Raw genomic sequence first — 9,367 nt, 5'->3', positions numbered from 1 at the left:
TCCTTGAAAATGTCCTTTTTGGCATGTTTTTGCATGGTCTCCATACTTAGTACTTAATTATGCTAACCCCTTTCTTTCCCTTTTTGGACTAAAGTGTAGGGATTTGGAGATGATGACATGTCATGTCTATTTGATAGGTTTCTAAGTGTTGAAGATGAAGACTTGGTGAGTCTTCATATATTCGAGGACAATACCCCATATGTTCTTTTATGTCTTTTTAGTATTGTTTAAGTTGTGTATGGGATTAGTCTCGAATTTTGTACTCTAAAGTATTAGATGGTTTTGAGACATCATGTATAAAGTCTAGAAAGTCTTTCGCTTGCTATTTTTTTATGAAATGTTTTCTTGGTAAAGAAAGTTTTTAATTCATTATGGTTTTAGTGTCTATGCGATGAATGAATGCTAAGAGGCTTGTATTAGACCTCTTCGAGGTCGAGTACGCCGGTTACGACTAAGGGGTGCTCCCGGGTCGTGACAGGATGGGCATTTGATAATCGACTTGGTATTTCTAAAGTTCAATTTCGATAGTTAGGTAATCGACAATTAAAAATAGATATTAAATACTGAACTTTTAAAGTTTGATTCTCTATTGCAATAAAAAATTGGTATAGTAAATTTTGTTTTGATTTGAAATTGAGTTTTTGATGATTTATGTTCATCCCTATTTATTGGGGCTTTGGAGGTTGCGATGGTGAAAGAGTCACAATCCAAATCGCATAAGTAGCACCCACATCAACCCCCGATGAGTGAACTAACACTTAATATCCTAAATCATGCATTTAACTAATAATCTGATCAAAAATCGAAAGCACAACATGATAAAGTCTAAATCTTAAATGAATAGATAAATGCTAAAGTCTAATTATTACAATCCCAGAATCTGAAAGTCATTGTACTAGAACATCTAACTAACAAGTCTAAGAATAGTAATAACTAATAAATAAGGAATCTCAATGTCTAAGAAGAAAAACATCAACAAATAAAAGGATTTGTGACACCTCAAACAGAAGTAGCTCATCCTCAGATCTAGAAGCAACTCAACTAAATATGAGGATGGTAGACACCTCTAGATCACAATTTGCACTCAAACTAAAGTGCAGAAGTAGCATCAGCGTTTTAGGATCGACTAAGACTAGTAGCAAATATAATCACATTCATAGAACATATAAACAAACATTTGCACATAGTTAACACACATAGCACATTCATCACAACATCACCACTTCTTTAATATATTCACAATTCACACCCATAGACTTATCACGTATAAGATAGTTCAACCATACCTAGCATTTATGAGGGAATTCAAATTGCAAGAGTTAAGCGAGTAGTACTCTTTTAACACCACTAGACATTTAATCAATATAAATCATCACATACTTGTTAAAATTCAACAAATCAATTCAATACACTTGCCATAATACAATAAGATAATTCAACATACTTATCATAATGCAAAAAGATACTTCGACACACTTGTCCTAATGCAACAAGTCAAATGAGTTTCATATTCATCCTCACCTTACAGATGCATAACCATCGCACCAATCAATAACATACCTCTAGAAATCATAAGTCTCACTCTCATACGTACATATATGCTAAGAGTTTTATGTTTTCCAATACAGTTATGACCTATAGTGGTCGCTAGGTGTCTACATACCTTATCGACTTGGTACCTAATCTCATATACCCATTTAGCTAAAATTGACTCACCAATAGGAGTAGAGAGTGAGAAGGGTTCTAATAATAATTCAAAACTGACATCAAATTTCATAGTAATCTAAGGAGTTACGAAAGAAAGTGTGGCTTCTGGATCTAACAAGGCATAAAAATTAAACTGAAAGACTCGTGACATACTAGTGACTACATCAAGGGAATCCTATTGAGTATGAAGAGCATAAAACTTGTTTTGAAGTTGTCAGTCACCAGTCCTAGATGAGGTACCCTCCTGAATCATGTGACATGCTGAAGCGTAAGGCTAAGCCTGGTGACAAACATGTCTGCCCTTGTTTGTGTCCAATGGGCAATCCCTCAATCGATGATCAGTCTTATCAAATCCAAAGCACCTACCAGTACCGGTCATACACTCTCCTGGATGGTTCTTATCACACATTTGTCACGCGGGGGGAAAGAATGTCCACTAGAAATGTTGCCCTATGACTTATAGCCTAGCGCCCTATCCTTGTTAAACTTAGCACTAGAGCGCTAGCAAAAGATGGGGTCAGGCCTTAATATTTCTGACAAAACTAAGATCGACTACCCACCTTCTAATTTCTGATGAGAGCAGTGCACACTATCTTTCCAAGCCCTCTTAGTCCCTCTAACACTCTCCTTAAACTTTTTCTCCTTAATCCATTGACCATTGATGAGTCCGAGAATTGGACTCATTTAGGGCTTTATTTATATAGGTTTAGTGTCCTCAAATGCTTATTTTATGTCAATAATTGATGTAAAACCCTTGATTTCCAAGTATATGGATTAATGAACAAAGCAAGGACACTAATTTGCAAAAAGAAATTAAGTGAGCTGAAATATTAAAGAAATGCAAGCCTAGTGATCGCCAAGTCCATTTAGCGAGTTGCCGAATGGCAACTTGACCGCCTAAAGTTCCAGTGCACCAAGCCCTGAAGGAAAGAACTAACGAGAGAAAGGAGCAATCGGTGGATCGCCGAGTGGTTCCGCGATGCAAAGTTATATCGTCCAAAGTTACAGACCTTGAGGTTGCTGAATGCCAAGGCAGAAGGGCGATGTAAATGACCAAAGGGCGGATCACCGAGTGGTTCGGCGAGCCTGACTTACTTCGTCGAGTGACTCTTTGCAACACATTTTTGGCGACTATAAATACATTTATGAACATTTAATTTGGCATCTGATATCATAATATCTTAGTCCATTATTAAGTTTTGAACTGTGAGACAAGTTTTCTCTAGTTTTTCTTAGCTTTGACGAATTGAAGTTTTTTATTTTTGAGAAATTGGAAGTGGGTCTTTGAGATTCTTTGAATTGGACCATTGTAAAGACGAAATCAATCTTACCCAGTTGATGGAAATTCAATTTGGTAACGATTTTTATCTTTTTATGATGTCTAGCTAAAACCTCAATTCTTTGGGTGTGATTATGGGCTGATTTAGTTTATGGGTATTGCTAATTGTTAGTTTAAATGCTATTAAGAAGTGAGTTCAATCATTTATTGTGGTTTAATTTAAGAATTTTAGTTGCATATACAGTTCTACCTTTGTGTTCTTAGCTTGCTCGAGAGAGAGATTTTAAAACTAAGGTGTTTGATTGATGCTCTGTGGGTATTGGATTGACATGGGTTCAGCTCGAGAAAGTGAATCTCAAACCCTTTTCCACACATTCAGCTCGAGAGAGTGAATGAACTAAGGTGTGGGATGTTCTTATTTTGCATGATTGTTGATGTTCGAGAGAAATCAACTTGATTCGGGGTAAATTGTTCGAGAGAAAGTTTACCTCTTCTATAGTCTAGCTTACTCACTAATATCTAGTTATTTTCTAATAGTTGCAATTACCCATTTGTCTATATTAGATTATAATCGAATCACACCCAAGAACCCATCTCACTATGTTAATTCGTATTGTTTATTACTATTTGTAGTTGATAATTTCAAACCAAACCTCCCCCCCATTTGTCATTCGTATCACCCCATGATTTGAATAATGTTTTTATTCGATAATTTCTATTCCTATGACTGATTTGAACAGTTCACACTTTACTACTAAATCTTAAACATGTACCGCTCTCTGTGAGATTCGACTCCAACTTATTTAGTTGGGTTATATACTGATTAACGATCGTTGACGCTTAGAATTGGATGAAGTGTCTTTAAAACGTTAATCAACCATGCGTTATCAACCTAGAGATATCAATCTCTTTAATCAACATCGCAGTCCTACAATCCTTCATGACCATCTTAGAAACACTAGAGACAAACTTACTCATACGGGCCCTAAAGTCGGCCACCATAGTCGAAACATACTTGGAGAATCGAGTAAACTTCAAAGAATACTCATTCATTGTCATGTTACCCTGCCTTAGATTGATGAACTCTTTAACCTTAGCCTCTATCTCTACTCAAGTGGAAAGAGCACCCTTGAACTTTTCCCAATCCAATGGACCTGCATCGACAACTTTTCCTCCTTAATAGTTTATACCAAATCTTAGTCACTCCATTCAAATGATACACAACCAAATTTTCACTCTCGATTGGAGTGATTCTCATAATCCCAGTAATCTTCTAAATACCCTCAATAAACTCTTGTAGATCCTTGTCCACCATAAACCCATGGAACTCTGGAGGGTTCATTCGAGTGAAGTCCCAAACTCTAGTTACAGTCGTACCAACATCCAGGTTAATAGGGGCGGTAACTTCTCAGTTGGTTGAGCAATCATAGATTGGGCTATCACTTGGAAAGTAGCCTTAAACTCAACATGAGTAACATGTTCACCTAACGGATTTATTGGAGCCATATGTGTTTGTTTCTCCTCATTCATATTCCTTCTAAGATAGGCTCTTCTAGGAGGCATGATGTTGAAAATGTGTAAAAAATGAGTGGGAAGAAAACTTTATTGTAACACCTCAATAATTGAAAAGTTGAATTGGAAAGGAAAAGTCTTAGAAAAGTGCACTAGTGCAGTTTCCACATAACCTATCTATGGTTTGTAGGAACCTTTATGACTCATAGAAAGATTTTCATGGAACTTGAGTTAAATTTTGATAAATGCCAAGTCTGTAATGATGACTTACGGATGAACGGGATGGGTCGTATGAACTCCCACGGTTTGTAGAAGGCAAATCATTTGAAGACTTTTAGGACTTGGAGAATTTTTGGGAAACATAGGTTCTACTGATCGGGTTTACAAGCTATAGATCGTTTGATGGGTCGTAGGAAGATCTCACGAAAATTGATAAAAAATGTTGAGTTCTAGTAAGTGTTCTACGACTGACAAGTATGGTCCGTATGTCTAAGTCGTAAGGTTTTCTGACAGTTTTTAATTCAGGGTGTTTTGGTCTTTTTCTACCTAAAATTAACTCCTAAAATACGTCCTTTTTGCCCTATAAATACCTTTATAACTGCTTTTACTCTTCAAAACAATACTCATTTCCTCACATTCACTCAAACTCACAATATCTCTCAAGAGTTTCTTCTCCAAATTCTCTCGAGAGCTCCAAGGTGAAGAACTAGGGTTTCAAGGGCTACATGAGCTATGATTGCTAAGGTATATGGGAATTCATCAATGAATCCCTTTCATCCACTGGGTTCCAAAGATAAAAACTCAATTCTCCAATTCAATTTCACGTAATTCACTTAGGGTTTCATGTGATTCTCTATGGGTTTAATTTATTGTGATTCAATTGCTTATATTCAATCTTATTATGCATAATTTGATACAATTACATATTTTTTATTGATTTCACATGAACACATGCCTATGCCTATTTTATGGATATGAACTTATGGATTATGATTATGAATTTATGCATGTTTTATGAAAGTAATGATTTATGACTAAAGGATACTTTTAAGATAAAGTGTCAATGATTTGTGAAAGTTTTTCTCACATATGAAAGAAATCATATTTAGATGCTTAGAAAGGAAGTGTCTTATATATGAACAAGCTTATGAAATCATGATATTGAAAGGAGATACTCTAATATGACTTAAAATTGAATTGGTAGTCTTAATCGTTGACTTTCCAAGTATTTTCACGATAATTATGATGATGCCTTTTTCGTTGGAATTTATTAGCATCGAAAGGATTTTGAGATGAAGATTTTCCCATTAGTTGAGGTCGAATCTCATGAAACAATCTCCTTGTCCCTAACTACATGCATAGGATTGTCTTAAATGACCTACCTAGTGTATCCACCTTAGCAATAATTAATGATATGAAGTTCTACATTGGCAAGTAGACTCTCCTTGGTTTTTTGGTTTATATTTTTAACATTTTAAACCAAACCAAAAAATCAAATAAAGTAAATTATTAATCCAAAACCAAACAAAAAACAAAAGCAAAAAAAATATAATCCAAATTAGAGTTCAGTCTGATTTGGTTTGATTTTCAGTTTAATACAAATGATGCACACCCCTAAGTATGATGGTTACACCAGATTCCATGTTATAGCTCACATGGTCTTATTGTTGGTTAACGGTAAATATCCCACAAATGAATTATATTTTTTTCGAAGGTTTTACGAAATCTTTCTTTATGATTTTAAGATGCATTGACCTTGTATACACTTTTTGATTTGACATTTAAACTTCCTTATGTATTTACTTGGTCTTGCAAACTCACATTTCTAACTCATTATGATATCATGTTTATGTTTATTTCCCATACTTAGTACATTCATAATACTAATGCATATTTGTACCTATATTGTCTCATAATACAGGATTCGACGCTCCTCCATTCGGACGTACTTAGGTTGCTTGCTCCGCTATTGATCACTTAGACTGGTGAGTCCTCATGGTTCGAGGGAAAAGCCATGCATACTTTTATTGCTTTTATGATCTTTTTAGTTTCAAAATTGTACGTGGTGTATGATTTACATCCCAACCACTCATATGATGTTAGAAATATTATGTCAGACCTAGTAGTATTATGTGTATTCTCTCATGTACTCTGTCTTATTTATCAAGTTATATGTAGTTAGTCTGATAATATGGTATAAGAAACTTGGCTATAGACAAGTAAGAGGATATTATTGTTTGAGTTGCTTGTTAATTATGTTTATGTTAAGTGTAAGTGTGATTGTGTTGGTGCACCACCATTTGGTATTCCAAAATGGAGGTCACAAATTGATTTCTCCTGTTAATGTCTTCTTAATTGAGTTCTTTCAATTAGACTTATCTTGTATAATTTATATTTTTTAAAAAAGTTTATAAATTATTGAACAAAAGTTAATAAGTTACATTTATAGTGTCACAACAAAGAAAATTGAATAATATGTTACTTTTAGTTTGATCAGTCCTTATAAACCATCACCTATTCATTATTGTGATTTTCATTCAAAAATCAAAATGCCCAAGTATGAAGGAAGATATATAAGTAATCTTTACATCAAGATATTACTTAATAATTCCATTTTTATTTAATATTGATACTTTAAGACATCATGTTAGTTAATCAATGCACCAAGTCTCAAATCTAAGTTAATTAGAATATACAAATTAATTAGCAGCATTAAATGAATAAATTGAATCAAATTTAATTGTGATAAAAATTGATTAATTCAATTAACATGCTATGACTTTTACTTTTTTAGTGTTTGCTCGAATAAAATAAGGATTCATCATTTAATATGATCCAACTTTGCTCCTTAGAATTAACAAAATTCCAAATCTACAAATTTGATTTTGTACATATGAAATTATGTTGCATTTTGACATGTTGAGTTATAATATTTGATTCGTTTGTTGAATCAACAAATAGATGTATAATTCAACCCGTACATATTTCATTACATATAACCACCATGCACTTAACCAACTAGCCACTACTTCCCCATTACAATCATCTCTCCCACTTATTTTCCACAAAGAAACAGAGTGTGAGAGAGAGAGAGAGAAATTGAAAAGATGAAGGCATCTTTCAAATTCTCTGCCTCCTTCTTCTTCATCATCTTTCAGATAATATTTATCAGTTCCCACATTTATTGCTCCAGTCTTATTTGAAAGGAAGAAAGATGGTTCACTTAAAATGTGTATTGATTACGGCCAATTAACAAGGTTATTATCAAGAATAAGTATCCTCTTTCAAGAATTGATGATCTCTTCGATCAATTTTAGGGTGCCACTTGTTTTTCTAAGATAGTATAATGACCCGAAAAATGATAGGATGAACTAGAGCCTAATAGTGAGGATCAATGTCAAGGTACGTGTTAGACTCCATAGTTGAAAGACCTTTTTAGGTTTGGTTAAGGGTTGCAAGGGCAAGTGCCAAGCCAAGAGGGCAAGGCCTAAGCCAAAGGCCAAGGCAGCCCAACCTTGGCCAAGCACTGCCCCAAGTCCACAGACCACTTCATGGCCAGTGGTCTTGACCACGGTCCATAGAAGTGGACATGAAGATCACTTGGTGGCATGAGAGGCAAGGCCTTGTGGCCAAGCTACTGCCCCAAATTCACGGACCACTCCACTGCCAGTAGTTTTGACCACGACCCGTAGAAGTGGCCGTGAAGATGCCTTAGCATATTGGAGCTTGGCAAGGCAAATAATCACACTGCCTAGAGGACCACGGGCACCACCATGGGCCGTGGTCCCCCTTCACGGACCGTAGAAGTGGACTTGGTCCCTAATGGGGCTGCCCAAGTTAGAGGTTTTTAAGTAATTTTGTTTTAACGTTTTATTATGTGGGGTTTATTTTAAATGGTTTATATCATAAATATAAATAGCTTCAAGTCTTAACACACTTCATTTACTCCATTAATCAAAACCCCAAAGTTCTTTCTCTCTCAATATTTCTCTCTCTAACTCAAGGAATAAGAAAAAGTGAGAGCTAGGGTTTCAATTCAAGGATTTCTTCAGCAAATTTCTTTGGGAATCTTAGTAAAGGTATGGTGATCCTTTATCTAGGGTTAGATTTCACCCTATAGTCAATTTCAAAGAAGTTTTTCAAAGTTTTCAAGTTCATGAAAACCTAGGCTTTTACTCAATCCCATGATTTATCTCAATTCCTAAATTGTGCCTTTATGAATTGAGTTTGTTGATTATGAAAGCTTATGATGGTAATATGTCTAAATTGCTTTGGGTTATTGAATTATATCATTACCTATGCCTTAATTATGGTAAATTTTTGGTGTTTGATGATTTGAGATTTATGGCCTTGAAGGTAAGTTATGACTAAATGCTCATGTTGAAGTAGAATTGTGCTTGAACTATTGATCCACTTGAAAGGTGGAGGTGTTTACTTAGTAAGTATATGAATGTGAATTCAATGAAGTTAAGGTGATCATGTCTTGAAGGTATTTATGTTATTATTGAAAGGCTAATTCTCAATTTGACACTCATGAATGATGATGATAGAATGTGAAGGGCTTCTATGTGTAATGTTCTAACTTGAAGTAGTAGGCTTAGGCATCATTTCTTGTATAATGAATGTGTCTTGACTTGATGAATATGAATCGATAGGCTATGGCATTCCTTTTATATATGAGTAATAAATGTGTCTTGACTTGATGGATATGAATTGATAGGCTTAAGGCATTCTTTTCATAAATGATCTAAGGTAAAGAAGACTCTAGAATCGATGTTAAAGTTCCAAGGAACATCTTCCCATCCCATAACTATGTGCCCACATAGGATATTAGCTAGCGGATTCCATTCGAGCTAATGTTACCGTTCT

Source organism: Solanum stenotomum, chromosome 10 (assembly GCF_019186545.1).
Source record: "Solanum stenotomum isolate F172 chromosome 10, ASM1918654v1, whole genome shotgun sequence".
In the NCBI taxonomy this organism is placed as follows: Eukaryota; Viridiplantae; Streptophyta; class Magnoliopsida; order Solanales; family Solanaceae; genus Solanum; species Solanum stenotomum.
Note: the sequence above shows the minus strand (reverse complement) of the source record.